Source organism: Quercus suber, unplaced genomic scaffold (assembly GCF_002906115.3).
Source record: "Quercus suber isolate HL8 unplaced genomic scaffold, Cork oak 2.0 scaffold_1088, whole genome shotgun sequence".
Lineage (NCBI taxonomy): Eukaryota > Viridiplantae > Streptophyta > Magnoliopsida > Fagales > Fagaceae > Quercus > Quercus suber.
The window spans coordinates 66808-88199 of NW_027070493.1; the positions used below are offsets into that span (position 1 = coordinate 66808).

At 33.5% G+C, this 21392-nt stretch overlaps 1 long non-coding RNA gene across 1 annotated transcript; it reads right to left on the reverse strand.

Moving 5' to 3' along the window:
- Window positions 1-9127: 9127 nt before the first annotated feature.
- On the reverse strand, window positions 9128-11674 carry LOC136065700 (uncharacterized). Its single transcript, XR_010627294.1, has 2 exons — window positions 11278-11674; window positions 9128-9706 (listed from the first exon to the last, which is right to left on the reverse strand). It is a non-coding gene; the product is annotated as an uncharacterized LOC136065700 (long non-coding RNA).
- Window positions 11675-21392: the final 9718 nt, after the last annotated feature.

Here is a 21392-nt window from a genome sequence, read left to right on the forward strand (position 1 = left end):
TTTTTTTTTTTTCCTTCTTTTTGGATAGAATATTCCTTTTCTTTTATTGGGTCAGAGCTGGGGAAGTTAAGTTAGCATTTACAATTCGATTAAATGTATATACAGTGACTTTTTCATTTGGTAATTAAACATATTTCATTGAAATGGTTAGGAGTCATCAATGCAATTTGGAAGGGGTGAAAGGGCCGTGAGCATTTAGTGCACAAAGATTACGTGAGAATCAAGATATATTTCAAAGGCCACAAAGAAATGCCACCAAACCTGGGGGGAAAAAAAAAAAAAAAGCTTCTTGTTTTGTGTGTTATAATAAGCAGAGTGTTGTTGAAAACAACGATCAAAAGTCTCAAGCACTTCCTTTTTTTCCGTTGTTAATTAAGAAAATAATTAATAAAAAGACCATGATGTTATTTTTTTAACTAGGTTTTTTAAAAGCCACGGCAGTGTTTATAATATGCTTGAGTCGTGATATTGACCATGTATTAGTTAACAGGTTCAAATTAAGATAGATTTCATGGTCTTTTCCTTTTAACAGGTTCAAGTTGACAAATTACCAATGAAAATCCATTAATATATTTGTAAGTATTGACGTTTCAGTTTTCACACAAATTTCATATAATCCATCCCCCATGCACACAGGTGGACCAGATGGTCCAAGAGATTTCAGATCAATTTTGAAGGCTTCTAACATTGTATATACAGCCTGAAAATTACCTGTATGTGTTGTAAGCAGGAATATGAGTGTATATGCTATCAAAAACTAAAACAAAACTTAAAAGGAAGGCAAGGATTTTAATATGGTTCGACCATCAAAGCTTTCATACATGGAGCCTTTTTTTTCTCCATGTCGATTGTTCTCTGTGTTATATAACTTTGTTTATAACTTTAAATACACAATTTTTAGGGACAGAATTCCTACACATATTCAACATAAATTAATGGGTATAGCTGTTGTTTCTTGTGTGTTTGATTAGATAGAATATTTAGAGATATTTTGAAAGTTTTTGTGGTATTTTGGTCATTTTAGAAATTAAGGATATTTTAATCCTGTTAGAGGTAGCAGAAGAATTTTGGGTGTTTTGGTCATAATAAATAAATAAATTTAGTTATAGATATTATGATAATGATAAGGGTTTGAATTTCGATAATAACAAAAACATGATGGAAAAATTGAAATTATAGGTTATTGGATAATTTCGTAATTTAATTTAAAATAAAATCTCATATTAGCATGAATAATCAAATTACCACCATTTCATGGAGTAATCATATTAAGGGTAATCATAATACTATAAATTATGGTGACACTCTTCTCTTATTATTTTACATTTCCTATCATATATTGCACAAATAACGTACCAAACATCATAATATGTCACATTTTCTTATAGATGGTTGTAATCATCCAAGTGAACTAATACCAAATGCTCATACTACTTGACATTGGTATTTGCTTACTAGGAAAATGATCATCTCTATTTAAAATAGTTTCATTTTTTGTATTTAGATTAAATTTTACAAATATAAATTAAGATGTACAAACAATCACATCATTTAAAATTTTAAATGACATGATAATCTCTATACATTATTAGATTCAAAAAAATAAAATCATGATAGTGAAATAGACAAAATTGAGAGGACTTGAAATGAAAGGATAATACTCTTACCTACTAGGGGTGTGGCCCAGGGTTTCCTCCTGGACGTGGTGGTGGTGATAGAGGTAATCGCCTCTCATGTGGGCCTTTTGCCCAAGGTATAGGTGGTCTATTACTTTGTTTTATAATGACATCTCTAGATAATTTTTCTTCATCTTTGGCATAAGTTAGCTTCTCCATATTCTCACCTGATTATTGTGTCAAAGTACACAACATATTCAAAAAAAATAAATAAATAAATATATATATATATATATAACCAAAATTTTAAAAGTACATAAATACAGTTGGTTGGGAAGAAAAGTGGAAATCAATCTATAACCAGTAGCCTTGTAAAATATACTTCATAATTTCTACTACAATTTTTGGTTAACTTGTAAGGTTATTTGAACGGTTTTTAGACCCCTTAACACAATCGGATTAACCTAGTTAATTAGCCAAGTGATTAAATTAGTCAAATTATGCAAATCTAAGCTATCACAATCAAACAATCATATCAAGTATATAGCAGCGGAAAAGTAAATAACACAATGATGTGATGATCCAAGAAACCACACGGTAAAAACCTAGGGAGGATTTAACCTAACTATTCTCAAGGTAAACTTGAATCCACTATCTTGAAAGAATCGAAGTTTATACAATAAGACTTACAAGCCCCCACGCTCGACTTCTTATTGCTACCTACCAGTAGAACTTACTGACACAACCACGTGCAAGTTCCGAGACCACAGACTCCTTCTTCTTTTTTTAACAAGTACAAGCACTCACACTTATGTATCTTTAAGCTCCAATGACAACAACTAAGTTGATCATCAAGGTGTAGATAACATCTCCTCCTTGAAAACCCTAAGTTTTGTGTAAAGGAAAACTGCTTTAGATCTCACAAGAGATTTACACAAAACAGCAATATAAGCAACCTCTAAAACATGGCTGGGGTTTGCCTTATATACTTAGGGCAAAAACATAAAACCCTAAACGTTTTCGAAGTTAGGACTGAATTGGAATTCTACAGAAAAAATGCATCTGACCCAATTTTCGATTGATCGAGCCTAAGCTTTGATCGATTGAACTAGGCTGAGAAGCACTATTATTTCTTGCACCATCTTGTTCTAACTTTACATAAATAATATAACTTTAAACAAGTCTAAACAAGACTAAACAACCTGTTTTGATCATGATTTATCAACAATACATATTAGAATTCTAAATACATTAAATCCTAAGTCTTTAGAACCTAGCATTATTGTACAATAATTAAAGTTGAATGTAAAATCTACGTGTGAGAGGAAGGAGACCAATCTCCAATTTATGAGATACATTCTTGTCACTATAGGCTGCACGAGTATTTAGCTAAAAAATAATAATAATTAATACATGTAACTCTAGTATTTAAAAAAAATAATAATATAATAATACATGTAACTCTTGTATTTTTTGAAGACGCTTCTAATTATTAATTGCACCTAATATTAGGGAGATGGTTCTGGATTCCTCTCTCTTCATCGTTCTCACACTCATAAACAACAAGTTTGGAAGCCATAGGTATATAATATGCCAAACAAGATAAAATTTAAAAAAAAAAAAAAAATAGAATTTTTCTTACCCGTGAAAAACAAACTCGATGCAACAAATAGAGTGGTAATAAGTATAAGAAAACCAAGGAGAAGGGATGTCTTGACCTCAAACCTCATCTTTCCAGACTTGCCTTGTCTTGTGGAAGAGATGTGTGGGTGAATATATATCACAATATATACGCAGCCATGTTTGTCTCTTAATTTCTCTGCAGTTTCTTTAGTCCTTTTCCTTTATTAGCGATTCGAAGTTCAAAAGGCCACAAACACAATCCACCAAATCCAGGCCAGGAAAATCAAGTGCTTCCTTATGTGTTAGGAGCATCTTTAGTACTAGATTTTACCTTTTAGCTAGCTGGCCAAGTTGACAAAATTTCATTTAAAAATCGATAATATTTCTACTTATTGACTTTTGACACTAAAATGTCACATATTAAATCTCACTAAGAGCTTTCTCAAAAAAATAAATAAATAAAATAAAATAAAATAAAATTTCTCACTAAGAGATATTTCTATTCAATTTAATGGGGGCCAATCTTGTGGTATTTGTTTGGCGACTTCTTAAGGCCAATACAAAGAAGACCACCGACAAGATTATGTAGCTAAAGTTTTAGTAACATAATCAAAAATTAGTTTATTTGTCAATTAGTTTCTCCAAAGACAAAAGAAGTTCATTTGTCAATTTGTTCTACACTATACACTGACTCCGTCAAAACCAAGCTATGGCTTCATATATGCCCAAATTAAGAAATCGATCGTCTAAGTTTCGGTAATGCACGAGGATGTAAATTGAGAAGTAGAAAGTAGCAAAAACACATCTTCCTGATATACAGAAAGTATAAAGTTTTGGATGAAAAACTGTTTTCATTGAATTGATTCTGTAACTGTACAATCATATATATATACTAACTTAACCACTACAAGCACGTGTGAACACAATGTAACAAACATAACTAATTCTCTCACGTGTCTGACTTAGAGCTAACAAACTAACTAATCAAGAAGCAAGGAAAATTACATGCCGTTTATGTATACTCATCAAGTAGACTAAGTAAACCACATTGTCGTTTAGAGGAATAGTTACAAGTCTTCACTTTTTTCAATTCTGAGAAATAGTCTGGACTTCCACTTGAATTTGGTCTTGAATTTCTTGTCTTAGTTGTGCACTGAGTACCAATCTGTGCTGCACTGATTGTGGCAGCTGGGTCTGCATCACCTGATGCACTGGCTGCTGCACTGGGTGGCATGCTGTGCTGCACTGGTGCAGCTGCACTGGTGCAGCAGCTAAGTCTGCATTACCTGATGCACTGGCTGCTGCACTGAGGGGCATGCTGTGCTGCACTGGTGTGGCAGCTGGTGCATCCTCTTGCTTTTCATAGAAAGTTTGAATTTTGCAACGTGGTAGGTCACTCTTGTCTAACACGGGAGACCACTATATCGATGGTTTTGTCAACGTGCATCCAACGTGGTTGTTTCTTTGTATTTTCATAACATCTCTCATATTCTTCCTTCTCTTGTCTTTTACTCCAGCTATCAAGTAAAATCATCTAAATCTGATTGCAGAAAACATTCTTAGCTTGGACACCAAATTTGACCTATTAATATATGTTAATTAACTTGTTGAACACGCTTATTGGTTGTGATTGATGCTGATTGACATTGATTGATGCTATTGGACATAGAGAGACTTTAATTGCTATTCGAATTCTATTTCAAAATATAATATAATCCCATTATGAATTTATTTTGGCAATTATTTCTTCACAGTCCCAATTTATTGGCTTAGGCTAAAAAGGTCTATCATACACAAAATTTTTATATTTATAGGTTTGGTCTCAAGAACATTTTACTAGATTCATAAATTATATTTTTTTCTCAAAAAAAAAAATCATAAATTATATAATCTTAACATAATTTAAATTAGCTAAAAAAATGGATACTCCAATTATTGATGAGGTACCTTAAACTATCATAGTAACAAAATGCTAAGAGAAATCTCTGTGTATTATTATTACATGGCTACTTCAATCTATTTGTATTATTAATTCTATCCTAATCACATGCACTATGCCCATACTCAAAGGGTTTTTCTTTTTCTTTATTTTGGTTTAATGTCAAAAAATTTTATTCATCCTAATTTGAAGTTTACACATTTGTTTACGTTATACATTTGTGAATAGTAATATAACCATAATAATGATGAGATTAGCACCAAAAAATGAATATCAAAACTATTATTTACATATGTGTGTGGATATATATATCAATCTACTTTCTATATAAATTTTCATTAGAAATATTGGAGGAAATGTTAGCAAAATTACTAATTATTTTTTTTGTTAATCCACTAAATATTTTTGGTGGCATAGTTGATCTTACTTAGTATATATTCAATTTTAATTTTGAAATATTGTAGACACGACTATAACAAATATTGTTAGTAATATTTTGTAAATGAAACATTCATTTGGAAAAGAATGTAGCCTTTTGTATAATTCAATATGTTAACTGAATTATTTTCCTCTATTTGTAAAAATTTTAGTTCTAAAAATAAATCTAAATCATCAATATTAGAATAAATATAATGTTTGAAACACTCAATGTCTCTCTAGGCAAGGTTAAATTTTAGGTAATGAATACTGAGTTTCTAATAAATTTTCCTGGAAAAATATTAAATTTGATTTTAATTTTGATTGAGAGAAATGAAAAGTCTATTCACCTTCTATGTGTTCGAGAGATTCAAAAATTTTACATTCTTAAATTGCTGCAAATAATGTGAAACTTATGAACAAGGTACACAACATTCAAAGAAATAGAATTCTTTGTAAAATAAATTTAATTATTAAAATATTATAAATTATAAGTGAAATAGAAAATGCATTCTATTGGCCAAAAGGGTGTCTTTATTATTATTATTATTATTATTATTATTATTATTATTTAGGTGAGGAACCTTTTATTTTTGGAGTAAATGCACTTTTAGTCCCTACATTTTGACTTTTTTTCATTTTAGTCCCTACATTTTATTTTTTTCCACTTTTAGTCCCTAAAACCAATTTATGCCATTCATTTTAGTCCTTGAAGCCCCATTCCATCACCAATTAACGGAAAAACTAACGGGATCAATAAAATAATAATAAAAATTTATTGTAGCACTGACAAGTCAAAATATAAATTTTAAAAATTAATTTATTAATTTTAACTAAATAAAAAATAAAAACAGAAATTTTTATTATATTTTCTCTCCCCTCCCCTCTCTTATCATATTATCTCTCTTTCTCTAACTCTATTCTCCGACTATCTCCTCTTAAATTCCAGCATCTCTACAAATTTATCAAAATCATCCTAAATTTAGATCTAAACTCATTACACCTATATACAAAAATTTAGATCCCAAACTCATCAATCATATATGAATCATTATACCCATTATACCCAAAAAAAAAAAAAAAAAATCAAACCCATTTACAATATATATATATATATATATGAATCATCAAGCCCATATTGCACAAAAGAAGAAGAAGAAGAAGAGGTAGAAAAGAAGAAGAAGCAGCAGCAGCAGCAGTAGCGGCGGAGAAGAAGAAGAAGAAGCCGAACACCGCAAGCGGAGATCGGGACTTGCTCCGACGCTGGTGCAGTGAAGTTGTCGGAGACGAGATACAAAAACCATAGCAAGACCGAACCGATCCCTTCTCTCACCAAACCCTAACCGCCGCCGCCATCGATCTATTCTCTCTCCTCAAACTCGGATCTTCGATACCCAACACTCATAAGCTACAATCTTAGCTAATTTTTCTCTGTTTAGTGGGTTTTGATCTTTGTGGGTTACTGGGTTTCAATTTGTGGGTGTAGATATTTGGATGTATGATTATGGGTGTTGATTTGCTTTTTTTGGATTTGAGGGTGTCGATCTGTGGTTGTGGGTGTCATTCTGTGGCTTACTGATTGTGGACGTTGATCTACCGATGCACTGCATCGAACCGAGTCCAGGAATCGCACTGCTGGAGGCTGGAGAACCAACCTCCGACGGTGATGAGCGTAGTTGACGAAGGGAGAACCTGCGAACCAAATCAGACCCTGCGAACCAAATCTCTCTTCTCTTTTCTTAATCTTTAAATCATAATTCATTTGGGTTTTGATTTTTAATTCTGTTTTGATTTTTTTATTTAGTTAAAATTAATAAATTAATTTTTAAAATTTATACTTTGACGTGTCAATGCTACAGTAAATTTTTTATTATTATTTTATTGATCCCGTCAGTTTTCCCATTAATTGGTGACAGAATGGGGCTTAAAGGACTAAAATGAAGGGCGTAAATTGGTTTTAGGGACTAAAAGTGGAAAAAATAAAATGTAGGGACTAAAAGTGCATTTACGCCTTTATTTTTATTATTATTTTTTGGCCACACTATAAGACAAATCAATATAATATATTTTATTGTATAGAGAATCTTCTTCCACCTAGGATCTAATGCCATTGACTAAGTGGCCTAAGAGCATTCCCATTAAGGATGCTAAAAGGGCTATATGCTAAATTTTAGCCTCAAAACATCAAAAAAACAACTCCATCAAAGCTTTCAAATTGTAAAATTTTTGGCATACTGTTACAGTGGACTTTTATTAATACAAGCTCACTGTAACCTGAATTGTAAAAAAAAAAAAAGTTTTTTATTCTCACAACTCTCTCTCCATTTTTAGTTCTCTCTTTCTCTTTCCTCTCTCCCTTCTCTCTTCTCTCTCCCGATGGATGTGATCCGGCGATGGTTCAAGTCCGACGATGGTTCTGGTTCAGCAATGGTGGTCCGATAGTCATGGGTCCGATGTGGTCTAATGGTCTCCCTTTGTTCTCTCTTCTCTTCCTCTGTTCTCTGTTCTTTGTTCTCTCTTCGTGGGTCTACGTGGATCGAAGGAGTCGTGGGTCGAAGTGTGGGTTTTTGGTTTGGAGTGTGGATCGAGGGAGTCGTGAGCGTGGATTGAATGGTTGATCGAAGCATGGGTCTGATTGTTCGTGGGTCGGAGCGTGGGTCTGATTGTTCGTGGGTCATCCTCCGCCGAGTCCCACTCCTTTAATCAAAGATTTCTCTCTCTTCACTCCGGTGATCGCTGCCTCCTTGTTGGATCCAATGGTGCTGGTTCGTTCTATTGTTTCTTTTTTCATACTCTGTTTTTTTGGTAATACTACTCTTTGTTTGGTTTCCCAGAAAATGTATTGAAAGAAAAATCAAAATTGGAAATTGAGATATTAATGTATTGATTTTTGGGTTCAATTATAATGGGGTTCGTTCAATTTTTGTTCTTTTTCACATCCATAGTTTCCTTGAATCTCTGTTTACTTGCCGAGAAAGTGGAGGAAAGGAAAATATATAGTGCTTTTGTTCTATCTATAGTGCTTTTCACCTTTAGAATTGTTTTGTGGTTGCCACAGTGGTGCTGTGACTTGTGGTGGTGGTGGCTGTGGTGGGTTGTGGTTGCTACAATGGTGGTTATGGCAAGTGGAGCGGTGGTAGGGGTGGTGGAGGAGGGGGTTGGCTGGTTGTTATAGATTTTGGTGTAGTTGTTTTATTATTATTTTAATGAGTAGTTTATATTATTTAAATGAAATGGTAAAAAATATAGAAGGTTTGATGTTTGATGAATCTTAAAGTGGAATGGTATAATGAATAAAGTAGGTTTTTGAAGTGTTAAATGCTAAAAATTTTAGAATCCTTGATGTGAATGCTCTAAGAATTGAACCAACCCTATCTTTATACTCATATTGTGCTACACAAATAAAAACTCAAACATGATAATATCTTGCATTTTCTAGAAATGGTTGCAATATTCCAAATGATTGGTGCTGCATAACTATAACGAAAAAGGTGCTGCATTAATTGGTCTTACCGGTGCAAAACAAGCTCCATGAAAGAAATAGGGCAGTAAGCACAAGAAAACCTAGGAGGAGGCCTCTCTTCAGCTCAAGCCTTATGTTGCATTTTATAGATACAAATCTTAGGTTTTATTCATATTTTACAACCACACTTATGAATATGAATAATTTTTCCATTACAACATTTTATTTTCTCACTAATAAAAATTATCATTCTTATCATAATCAAGATTCAATGTAGCAAATGTGTCCTTATAATCTTACATTCTCATATTGGTAATACCTCACATTCCCTAGAGGTGTGGTTGTAATCTTCCAAGTGAACCAAAATATCAAATGCATATATTATTTTGACATTGGCATTTTATTACTAGGGGAGTGGAGTGTGGCCTGGGCTTCCTCGAGGACGTGGTGGTGGTGGTCGAAGTAATTTCGCCGGTGGTGGTGGTGGTCGAAGTAATTTCGCCGGTGGTGGTGGTGGTTGAGCTTTTAGCCTGCGCTTGGATGGGTCTTTTGCCCAAGGTAAAGGTGGGCTGTCAATTTGTTTTATTATGACAGCTCCAGACAATTCTTTCCCATCTCTTGTTTCAGTTAACTTCTGCATGTTCTCATCTAGAGAATATAGATACCAAGTCAAAAAGATCATAAATACAGTTATTTGGGAAGTGAAGACATCGATCTTATTACACTTCATAATATTCCACTACAATTTTTTATTGTAAGGCTATTCCACATAGTTTTCCAGGTTGGAGTTTTTTTCCAAAAAAAAAAATCATTTTCTTTCTTGCTTGAAGCCTAATTGTTCAGTTAAGATTTAGGAATCCCACAAAACATCACCGCATATTGATTGTATCAACATATGGAGGTTAACTTCTAAATGAATATTGGAGTGGTGTGGTTTATAAGTGGCAAAATTATAAAATACTCTAGAAGTAAAATAAACATGTAACTACTTTAACATGAATAATAGGTCCACCATAAATTTAATTAATAGAATTTATTGTCAAGTGAAAAAAGAAAGTATGCATTTCTTATAATCTCGGAATATTCTATAATTACCCTTATAAGTATTTGCTTCATTATACACTACTCATTTATCGCAGTCTAATTGTGTGTATGGAGGCTTCAGACTTCAGAGTTAGTTTGTCTCACAGTATTCATAGATGTACTGGAAAAACATAATACTAAAACATGTCAAAATTGGTGGTATTCATTAAATTGTATTAGGGCTAAATTTAAGTCAAAAGTTGCTCAAAAATGACAAAGTTTCGATATGCTTAAAATTGAGGAGTTGTCTTTCTTACCATAATGAATGTCCTAGTGAAATTTTCTTTATTGGAAAATAGGCACATGGGGCATCAAAACAGACAAATTTGAGCAAATTTAGATTTGAAATGATTGAAATAAGGAAGATCGCTCAAGCGAGAAGTACTTTGGCTCAAGCAAAATTGCAACGACTTAAAACCCGAATCTTCTTAGAAAAATTGTTTATGCTATGTTTCAACCCCTATTTTTTGCAACTATATAATATACCTTGAGTTTTAAATCTTTCTTGAAACCACATAATATTATTTTCATACACCAAAGGATCTGGTTGTTATGAAGAAAATCACTATAGAAGAATTCTAGAGTTTCTAGGATTAATGCGTTAGAAAGATAATTGGGTCGCTTGCAAAGGTTGCATAGTAAATCCTGACAATTATAATTTTTTCTTTCATAGTGGATTTTTTATAGGACTGCTTTTGTCGCCACAGTAGTTTTTCCTTCGAAGAGTAATTTTACCAATTTTCGAATTCATCAGCAAATTCTGTGTTATTACTTCTATATTATGGATTTAGATAAGTTGATAATTAAATAAAAAAGACTAGTGCATACTTAACAAGACTTCTAAACTAGATTTTTCAATTGGTATCAGAATATTTAGAACATATGAGTCAAAATAAAATTTTCGTTTTGCAGACATCTAATGCGTAAGTATTTACCCTTAAAAAATGACTTTTGTTTAATATTCATTTGCATCTAATATGGCGGTGTACACAGATCAGTTGAATGAAAGTCTCACCATACCATAACTATCTTTATTGTATACCCAAATTAAGAACACAAAATTTGAAGCTACAGCTATATATACATGCCAAACAATATGAAATTTAAAGAAAAAAGTGCTACTCTGAGAGTCTTACCTGTGAAAAACAAGCTCCATGCAAAAGATAGGGCGGTAAGTAGAAAAAGACCAAGGAGTAGACCTCTCTTGACCTCAGAATTCATGGTACCTTGTGGAAGAGAAGCGTGACTGAATATCACAATATATATACCCAGCCACGTTTGTTTTGTGTTTTTCTCAGCAGTTTCTTTAGTACTTTCCCATATTAAGTCTTGGTTGTCCACTATGATTACACACTCTAGTCTCCTTTGGAAAAATGAAACAGCGACGAAAGCTCTAAAGCGGTCGAATCAGTCTCTCTCTTCTTTCTTCTACTTCCTCGTAGTACAGTTTTCAAACCGGGGAAAAGTGCACCTTCCATTCATCATCCTCTGTTCTCAACTTCATGTTTGACTAAGTCAAACCACACGCAGCCAATCAAGGCCAAACATGCCATTCTCATTATTCATAATTATCTTATTTATAATATAGAATATTGTGCAATGTTCTTTTTCATATAATCTTTAACTGTTTTGCGCGCATTGTGGACTATTTGGCCACACAATTCAACATTTTCTGCACGCTATACATTGACTCCCATCAAAACCAAGCCATGGCTTCTTCATATATGCTTAAGTTAAGAAATCGATCATCTAAGGCGTCTAAGTTTTGGTAGAGCTTGAGGATGTAAATTGAAAAGTAGAAAGTAGCAAAACAAAACTTCCTGATCGATGGTCTTGTCAACGAGTATCCAACGTGGTTGCTTCTCTGTATTTTCTAACGTCTCTCATTTTCTTTCTTTTTGTTTTTTACTCTATCAAGTAAAATCATCTAAATTCCAACCGTAGAAAAGATAATTATATTGGACACCAAATTTGACCTATTGATTGTAATTATCTTGTTGAACCTAATTGATTGTGATTGATGTTGATTGACATTAATTGATTGATGCTATTAGACCTAGAAGAAGATTTGATTGCTATTTGAATTCTATTTCAAAATAAGGTTAGCTTAACATGTTTCGCATATATTAATTATCCATTTTTAGAAATATTTTTTGAAAAATTAATTATCCTAGAATGGTTTAAAAATGTATGCCCTAAGGGATACGTTAGTACTAATGTATGCTCAAATGACATATATTAGTAAAACCCTTCAAAATATAATATAATTATAATCCCAATATGAGTTTATTTTCTTTACATGATGTAATCTGGGGACAATTTTTAGAGGACTCCATTTAAAAGAAACCAAAGCTCAATTGATCATGTCCAAGTGCAGTTTCCTAGTTCATATATCCCTTTCTTTTATTCTTCCTTAGTTTCTCAAACACAATCCCCCCCCCCCCCCCCCCTAGAATTTTTTGTCCCACATTAGTTTTGGAATCAATGTTGATTGCTTAAAATTACACTATTATCTTAGTTTTGGCAGGCAATATCACATTAATTTCATGTTTANAGTTAGAAAGATGGGCATTGACTGTTTGGGCAATTTGGAATGCTTGAAATAAATTTTATTTTGAGCATATCCAAACCCATCCAAAGGTTATTCTTGATGGAGCAATTGGTTTTCTGCAGGAGTGTCAGAGGTTGGTAGCTGCTCAGTGATTTGTTCTGTATATTTATGTTGTTGTTTTAGTATTGTATGTCCACGGGTTCTAATTTTTCTGCATATCTGTTGTTTTTCTACACAGTAGTGTTTTCTACATAGGGTTGTTTTCTGTACAGTGTTGTTCTTCTACACAATGTTTGTTTCTGTACAATGTTGTTCTTCTACACAATGTTTGTTTCTGTACAATGTTGTTTTCTGCATAATTGGTTGGTTTCTGTAGTGTTCTTTTTCTGCACAATGTGTTTTCTTTACAGTGTTGTTTGTGCAGATTGTTATTTTCTGCATAATTGATTGTTTTCTGCAGAATAGGTCTGATTTCCCCTATATTGATGTTGCAAGATTCTTATGTAATGTTTCTCATACATTATCTAATAAAATTTCCATCGTTTATCTAAAAAAAATAATAATAAGTCAAAAACTTGTGAGAATAAAAAAATGGAAGAAAGAAATTTGTTCAAGCCAAAATTGGAAAAATCTTGATATAGAAACATCCTGCACTATTTTAGTATTTTTGCCATAACTTCTTGCACAGATGTCGAATTGACCTAATTCATGAAATCCCAGAAAGAAAAATCGAATATCTAAAACCTTTTAGTTTACCACAAATTAAGAAAAATTGTTTTCGAGGTCAAAAGTGGGCTGGAAACTGACAGTTAAAATAATTCCAAAAATTTAGGGATTCACATCCTAAATTTGAGGGATTTTCTCCTTTTCTTTTGGAGGAGGTTAAGGTTATAGAGAAGGAAAAATCCTGTAACTTTTTTCATCTTTTGTTTTATTTTTTAAAACATTTAGCATTATTTTTATGGGTTTTTTTTTTTTTTTTTGGCTTAATTATGTGTGGCTAGATCTCTAGCTAGGGTTAGAGGTGCAAGAATGGAACTAGGTGAGGGCTTGAGGCCCCCTAGTCTTGAGAAATATATATATATATATATATAGAGAGAGAGAGAGAGAGAGAGAGAGAGGTATATTTTTTACAATTTTATATTTGGGCCCCCTCTTTCAAAAAATTTAGGCCCCTTCCCCTATAATGTTACATCGATTTCATTGTAATAGCATTTGCATTAGTTGTAAAATATCATAAGCTCCCAAATTTGTCTAATTAATCCCAAAATGCACCCACATCAGTCTATGTATCACTATGCAAAAATACATTTGTGTTAAAATAGTTATGTAAATTTACACAATTACTGTAGCACAAATGTATTTTTGTACAATGATACATAGACTGATATGTGTGTATTTACATAGACTTTGCATGCTAGGACTTAGGACCCGACCAATTAATGCTAGGAACTTAGGACCACAAACTCTTCAACCTCCACTACTTTGCCACCGACATCATCTTCCTCACCAACAAGTTCCCAGGTGTTGGAAAAGATCTTGAGAGAGAGAGAGAGAGAGAGAGAGAGAGAGACATCATCCTACAAGATCTTGAGATTACCATCCGCCACACCAACGCTAGAGCAGGAGACGATTGCAAACCTTGGCCTTGGTCCTCCCATGGCACGAAGGAATCATTGACCCATCACCCGTTGGCATGGATCATTCTTCTCTCTTTTCCATCACTCACCAACACCAATCCTCCTCTTACTGTGTCAGAATTGTTAAAGATATATTAGGTATATTACATTGGGCTAATATTCCTAATATATCTCTTACACCTTCCCTCAAACTCAAGGTGGAAGTTTGATGAAAGTTTGAGATTAGATAAGCATGAGAAGACCCCTTGGAGATGCCTTGAAGAATGCCTTTGAAGAAACCACAATGAAGAATGTGCTAATTGACCAATTTCAGAGTTTCAAATGAAGAAACAAAGTCCAAAATTGGAATCTACACAAAAAAGAAAAGAAAAAAAAACTGAGCAAAATAGGCCTTTTCAAAAATTTTAACTTTTGGTCAAAGGTCAACACAAAAGTCAAAGTCAACAAAGGTCAAAGTCAACAAGTCAGTGCTCATGGGTCAGATCCGGGTGGTCCCAGTCGAGTCAGTCCGAGTAAACGATCAGCTAAGTGACATGGTGTTGATGAGGCGACACTACTAACATGGCGAGTTGCACAGCTGCTGACATAGCTAGGACTGACGTGGCTAAATGACGTCATTAGATGATGTCATGAAGACATCAGCAGCAGTCTTCCAGCACGTGGCACGTGGGAGACCCAAGAGGCGCGTGTAATCGACGTTTAGTGCCTGAAAGCACATGCCACACTAGATGACCTCCAGATTTCACAGCTTGGCAAATCAACAGGCTACAAGGTCGTCAGGGCAGCATGTGTAACCATGAAAGGATTTGAACCTGAGAAATCCGCAACAGCACATGGAAAAGTTGGCCGAAATGGTAGCGGCACGTAGAGACGTGTGCAGCATTCAGTGGAGGCCGGACATTTGAGTTTTTCTTGCGGGAGGCTATGGGGCACATTTGTGTGGTTGGTTTTATTAAGCGAAGGCTTGATGTGCACAAATTTGAGAAGTTAAGTCACGATTTACTTGATTGTTGGATTTTAACATAGCACTAAGCCACAATGGCTACGAGATGCCGTGAAGTATAGATCTAGCAAACAAGCATATGTAACTTCAGATGGTGGTGTGCACGTGAGAATCTTCTTTGCTTGCTGTAGAGATGTATGTTTGATGGCAAGAACGAAACCTGGCTCTGATACCATATTAAATTACCAATTGTCCCAAAAACTCAAGTTATTAGGATATGGTAAATTTAATTATTTAACCACATTCTTCTAACACTCCACCTCACGTGTGGGCCGAAACTACCTTCTAATAAGTGAGGCCTAACATGTGAAAATTTAAATGGAAGGTAGAATGGAGGAGATAAGGATCAAACTCAAGATCTCATACTCTGATACCATGTTAAATTATCGATTGTCCCAAAAGTTTAAGCTAATAGGATATGGTAAATTTAATCATTTAACCACATACTTCTAACAAAAATATTTCACTTCTAGGTTTTTCTTTTTATGTTGGATCTTAGTCGATTGATTTATTTATGGATTTTTCCTTGTGTGTGTGTGTGTGTGTGTGGGGAGGAGGTCGAGATTTAAGAGAGACGGCAATGGCTAATTGATTTTTTGTTTGATATAAGACTGAAACTTTGTTAGCGTTAAAAGTGAGGTTAACGTGTTAATGCTTACATGGATAAATTCACAACATGTAGTGATGTAATTGGAGAATTTAAAGAACTGCAACTAAAACACTGTACTCAAGTTTGAAGATTATCATTCATATCATAATTAGCATTCAATGTACCAAATATGTCCTTAATTATAATCTTACATTCTCATATTGTGTTGCATAAATAAAAAACCAAACATAGTAATACCTCACATTCCCTAGAGTAGGTTGTAATCTTCCAAGTGAACCATAATAACAAATACACGTATATACTATTTTGACATTGGCATTTGCCCACTAGGGGAGTGGATGGGGGGATGGGTTTCTTTGAGGAGGCAGTGGTGGTGATTGAGGTACTACGTACAGACGTACTTAGACTGCGCTTGAATGAGTCTTTTACTCAAGGTAAAGGTGGGCTGTTGATTTGATTTATAATGGCATGCAACTCCGAACAATTCTTTCTCATCTCTTTCTTCAGTTAACTTCTTCATGTTCTCATCTAGAGAATATAGATACCAAGTGAAAAAGATCATAAATACAGTTATTTGGGAAGTAAAAAGGACATAATCTTATTATACTTCATAATATTCCACTACAATTTTTGGTTGTAAGAACTTATTATATATACTTCAATCCTAGTGTTGCTACCTATAGTAGAACTTACTCACGTGACCATACACATCTCCAACAAACTATTCTACTTGAGAATTTCTTCAATGCTTACATACAACAATTCATGTCTAATCCTAAAGTAACAACTTGATTAAAGTAGGTCTTGGTAGCAGCTTCATTTGGAACACCCCTGAATCTTCAATACAGTTACAGAGATAATGACCTAAGAATGCTTTAATATGTTTTGGAATTTATGGCACTAAACCCAAGGCTTGGGTCACCATGCATGGGCCTAAATTTCAGAATTCAGAAATCTCATGGTTTGATCGGTCAAATTAATAGAGTCAAAGTAAGAGTCAAGCATGCTCGATTGATTAAGCTACAGTCAAGCTTGCAGTTGAGGCAGCAACCTGAGCAATTCATGAGTTTGTGTCTTTCAATGTAGATCGTAAATCACATAATTATTAGATACTAAAAATTTAAAACTCAAGTCACATTTAGACAACATTACGAAAATGACTTGCCAACACTAATAGAATTTAACCCTAACAACACACGGGAATTTATAAAGAACACAAAATTTGAAGCTATAGCACTATATACATGCCAATCAATATAAAATTTATTAAAAAATAAAAAAGTGCTACTCTTAGTCTTACCAGTGAAAAACAAGCTCCATGCAATAAATAGGGCGGTAAGTACAAGAAAACCAAGGAGTTTGCCTCTCTTCAGCTCAAACCTCATGTTGCCTTGTGGAAGAGAATTGGTCATCACAAGAATATCATGATATATACACAAATATGTTTGTAAGTTTCTCTGCAGTTTCTTCGGTCATTTTCCTTTACTGCTGCAGGGTTAAGGTTCAAAAGGCCACAAAGCCTCTAGTGGGTAGTTCGAAGGCCACAAACACATGCCACTAAAGGCCAGTAGAACAAATTTGACAAACTTTCATTTTAAGATACAATAATATTTTTATGTATCGACTACGCAAAACATATCCCACTAATACGCTCATCATTACTCTGGAGAGAGAGCGCATCATGCATGAATATAGATTGAGACAGAAATTCAATATTATGATAAAGAAGAAATTTCCTTCTTTACCACTCTTGATTAGTTTATTATGGCACTCTTCCACCATAGTGCACTAGCACTAGCTCCGTTGCAATTTTTTATGATGGGTGAGACAAATAGGTGGGGTTATTTGTGAATAATACATGATGAGAAGTGGTAGGTCACACTCACTTTTTAACACTGAAGACCTGAGATGGTCATTTTCCACCAGTATCCAATTAAGGTGGTTGTTTATTTGCTTTTTCCTAACATCCCTCATTTTTTTCCTTTTCCTTTATCCAATCAACTTGAAAATCAGCATCCAACTGCAGAATATATACTAGTGTGATTTGAGACTATCAATCACATTCATTCTTCTTTCTATATGTTTGATGTAATTTGGGGACTCTTAAAAGGTATTGTATGCTTCTTTTTTGAACACTATTGTATGCAATTGATTAATAATAAATTTGGGCCTAAACTAGATTCCTAGATCGTATCATTTATGTGATGAATATAAATTCCCACAACTTAGTCATTCCCACGTAAATTTACTATAACGTTTGGCTTCAAATATGTTTAGAATTTTAAGTTCCAATCACCAATAAAAAAATGACATGTATTCTTATCATGCACAATGCATAACTCATTTAACCCAACTAAATAAGTGAGTAATGTGAAATGCACATAATAAAACATGTGCTAGTTTTTATTGGTAGTTGGATCATTGGGCTCCAAACATGTATGCAGCCAAAACATTTTCTTCATTAAATATATATGAAACAAATTTGAAATTAAATTGCTAAAATTTAATAGAATTTAGAATGAATTTGAAATCTATATTTGTTAATAAATTCGAATTTAGAATAAGTACTGTCATCCCAAACTTATTTTTTCTATTCTTAAGTAAGTGCACCAAAATTGACAGGATGAACCGATGTGGCCTGAATTGGACCAAATGGATAGAAATGGGCTGAAGTGGATCAAACTGGCCTGAATGGACAGAATGGGTCAAAGTGGACCGAATAGACTGAAATGGACCAATTAGACCAAACTGGACCGAGTTGAACCAAATGAAAGATATTGGACTGAATGGACGGAAATGGGCTTAAGTGGATTGAACTGGCCCGAATAGACTAAATGGCCCGAAGTGGACAAAATAGACAGATTGGACCAAAGTAGACCATAATGGTCCAGATTAGACCTAATAGACCAAACTAGACAAAAATGGACCAATGTCAATTGAACTGGCCTGAATGGACAGAACTGGACCTACGTAGACCAAAATGGACCTAATAGACTGAACTAGACCAAAATGCTACACTAATGTGGCTAAACAGAAGTGTAGCAACAACTAATGCTATTCTTTAGCTTTTAAATATTATATTGATGATAGAGATAATTGAATAAAGTATTAAAGGAAACAATTTTGAGAATTAAGTCATTCATTGTCAATAAAGGAAAAAAAAAAAAAGTGGAAAGTTGCTAAGAACTTTGCAAAACTTTGCAAAACTAAATGGAAAGATTTCATATTATTATATAGAGTAATTCTACAATACCCCTCCAAAAAAAGGGGGGGTACGGTACCCACTAGTAGGTAACCTGCTACACCAGGTTACTTTTTCCTCACATTTGACGGTTCCATTCTCACATTGTGCAGTTCCAACATCACATGTGACATTTATTTTCTCACATTCGGTGATTCCCTTACTTTTTTATCACATTTGATCGTTCTATCCTCACATTATGCAGTTCCAACATCACATGTGACAGTTTTTTCTCACATTTGGTGGTTCCCTTACTTTTTTTCTCACATTTGACGATTCTATCCTCACATTGTTTAGTTCCAATATCACATATGATAGTTTTTTTCTCACATTTGGTGGTTCTCTTACTTTTTTTCTCACATTTGACGGTTTCATTCTTACATTATTTGGTTCCAACATCATATATGACAGTTTTTTTGTCACATTGGATGGTTCCTTTACTTTTTTCTCACACTTAACAGTTTCATCCTCACATTATGCAGTTCCAACATTACATGTGACAGTTCTTTTATCACATTTGGTAGTTCCCTTACTTTTTTCTCACATTTAACGGTTCCATCATCACATTGTGCAGTTTCAACATCACATGTGACAGTTTTTTTCTCACATTTTGTGGTTCCCTTACTTTTTTTTCTTACATTTGACGGTTCCATCCTCACATTGTGCGATTCCAACATCACATATAACAGTTTTTTTGTCACATTGGATAGTTTCCTGACTTTTTTCTCACACTTGATAGTTCTATTCTCACATTGTGCAGTTCCAACATCACATATGACAGCTCTTTTTTCACATTTGGTGGTTCATTACTTTTTTCTCACATTTGATGGTTCTATCATCACATTATGCAGTTTCAATATCACATGTGACAGTTCTTTTATCACATTTGGTAATTCCCTTTCTTTTTTTTCACATTTGACAATTTTATCATCACATTGTGCAGTTCCAACATCACATATGACAGTTTTTTTCTTACATTTGGTGGTTCCCTTACTTTTTTTTTTCTCACATTTAATGGTTCAATCCTCACATTATGCGATTCTAACATCACATATGACAGTTTTTTCTCACATTTGGTGGTTCCCTTACTTTTTTTTTTCTTCACATTTGATGGTTTCATCCTCACATTATGCAGTTCTAACATCACATATGACAGTTCTTTTGTCACATTAAATGGTTCCCTTATTTTTTTTCTCACACTTGACGGTTCCATCCTCACATTTGACGGTTCCATCCTCACATTGTGCAGTACTAATATCACATATGACTGTACTTTTGTCATATTCGGCAGTTCCTTTATTTTTTCTAACATTTGACGGTTTCATCCTCACATTATGTAGTTTCAATATCACATGTGACTTTTCTTTTGTCATATTTGTTGGTTTTCTTTTCTTTTTCTTTTCTTTTTTTTTTTTCATATTTGATGGTTCCATTATCACATTTGACAATACCAACATCACATTTGACAGTACTTTTGTCACATTTAGTAGTTCCCTTTTTTTTTCCTCACATTTGATTGTTCCATCATCACATTAGGTAGTATCAATATCATATCTAACTGTACTTTTACATTTGGGCTCACTATTGAAGTCACTTTTTTACTTACTTATTTCTTTATATATATGTTTGTAGCAAAAAATGAGGATGACGATGGCAATCCCACATTGGAATGGTTTAAAATACATATAAGGCCGATGACAAGTATATGTCAAAATTGATGGTTCTTTTTCTTTTTCTCACTTATTACCATAATATCTTGGAAACCTAAAGAAAATGACCATAATACTCTTAAAACCTAAAAAATAACTGAAATAACCACAAAACCTAAAAAATAACCAATATACCCCTTAGAACAAAAAAAAAAATGACTGAATGACCCTGAAACTTAAAAAAAGACCAATATTACCATAAAACCTAAAAAATGACCGAATTAACGATGAAATCTAAAAATGACTAAAATACACTTAAGAAAAAAAAAATGACAAAAATGACCACATGACCTTGAAACTTAAAAATGACCAAAATTACCATAAAACCTAAAAAATGACTAAAATAACCATGAAACCTAAAACATGACCAAAATACCCTTAGAAAAGAAAATGACCGTAATGCCCCCTATACCTAGAGAATATCTAAAAATACCCTTAGAAACTTTAAAAGACTGAAATACCCTTAGTACCTAAAAAATGACCGAAATGACCCCAAA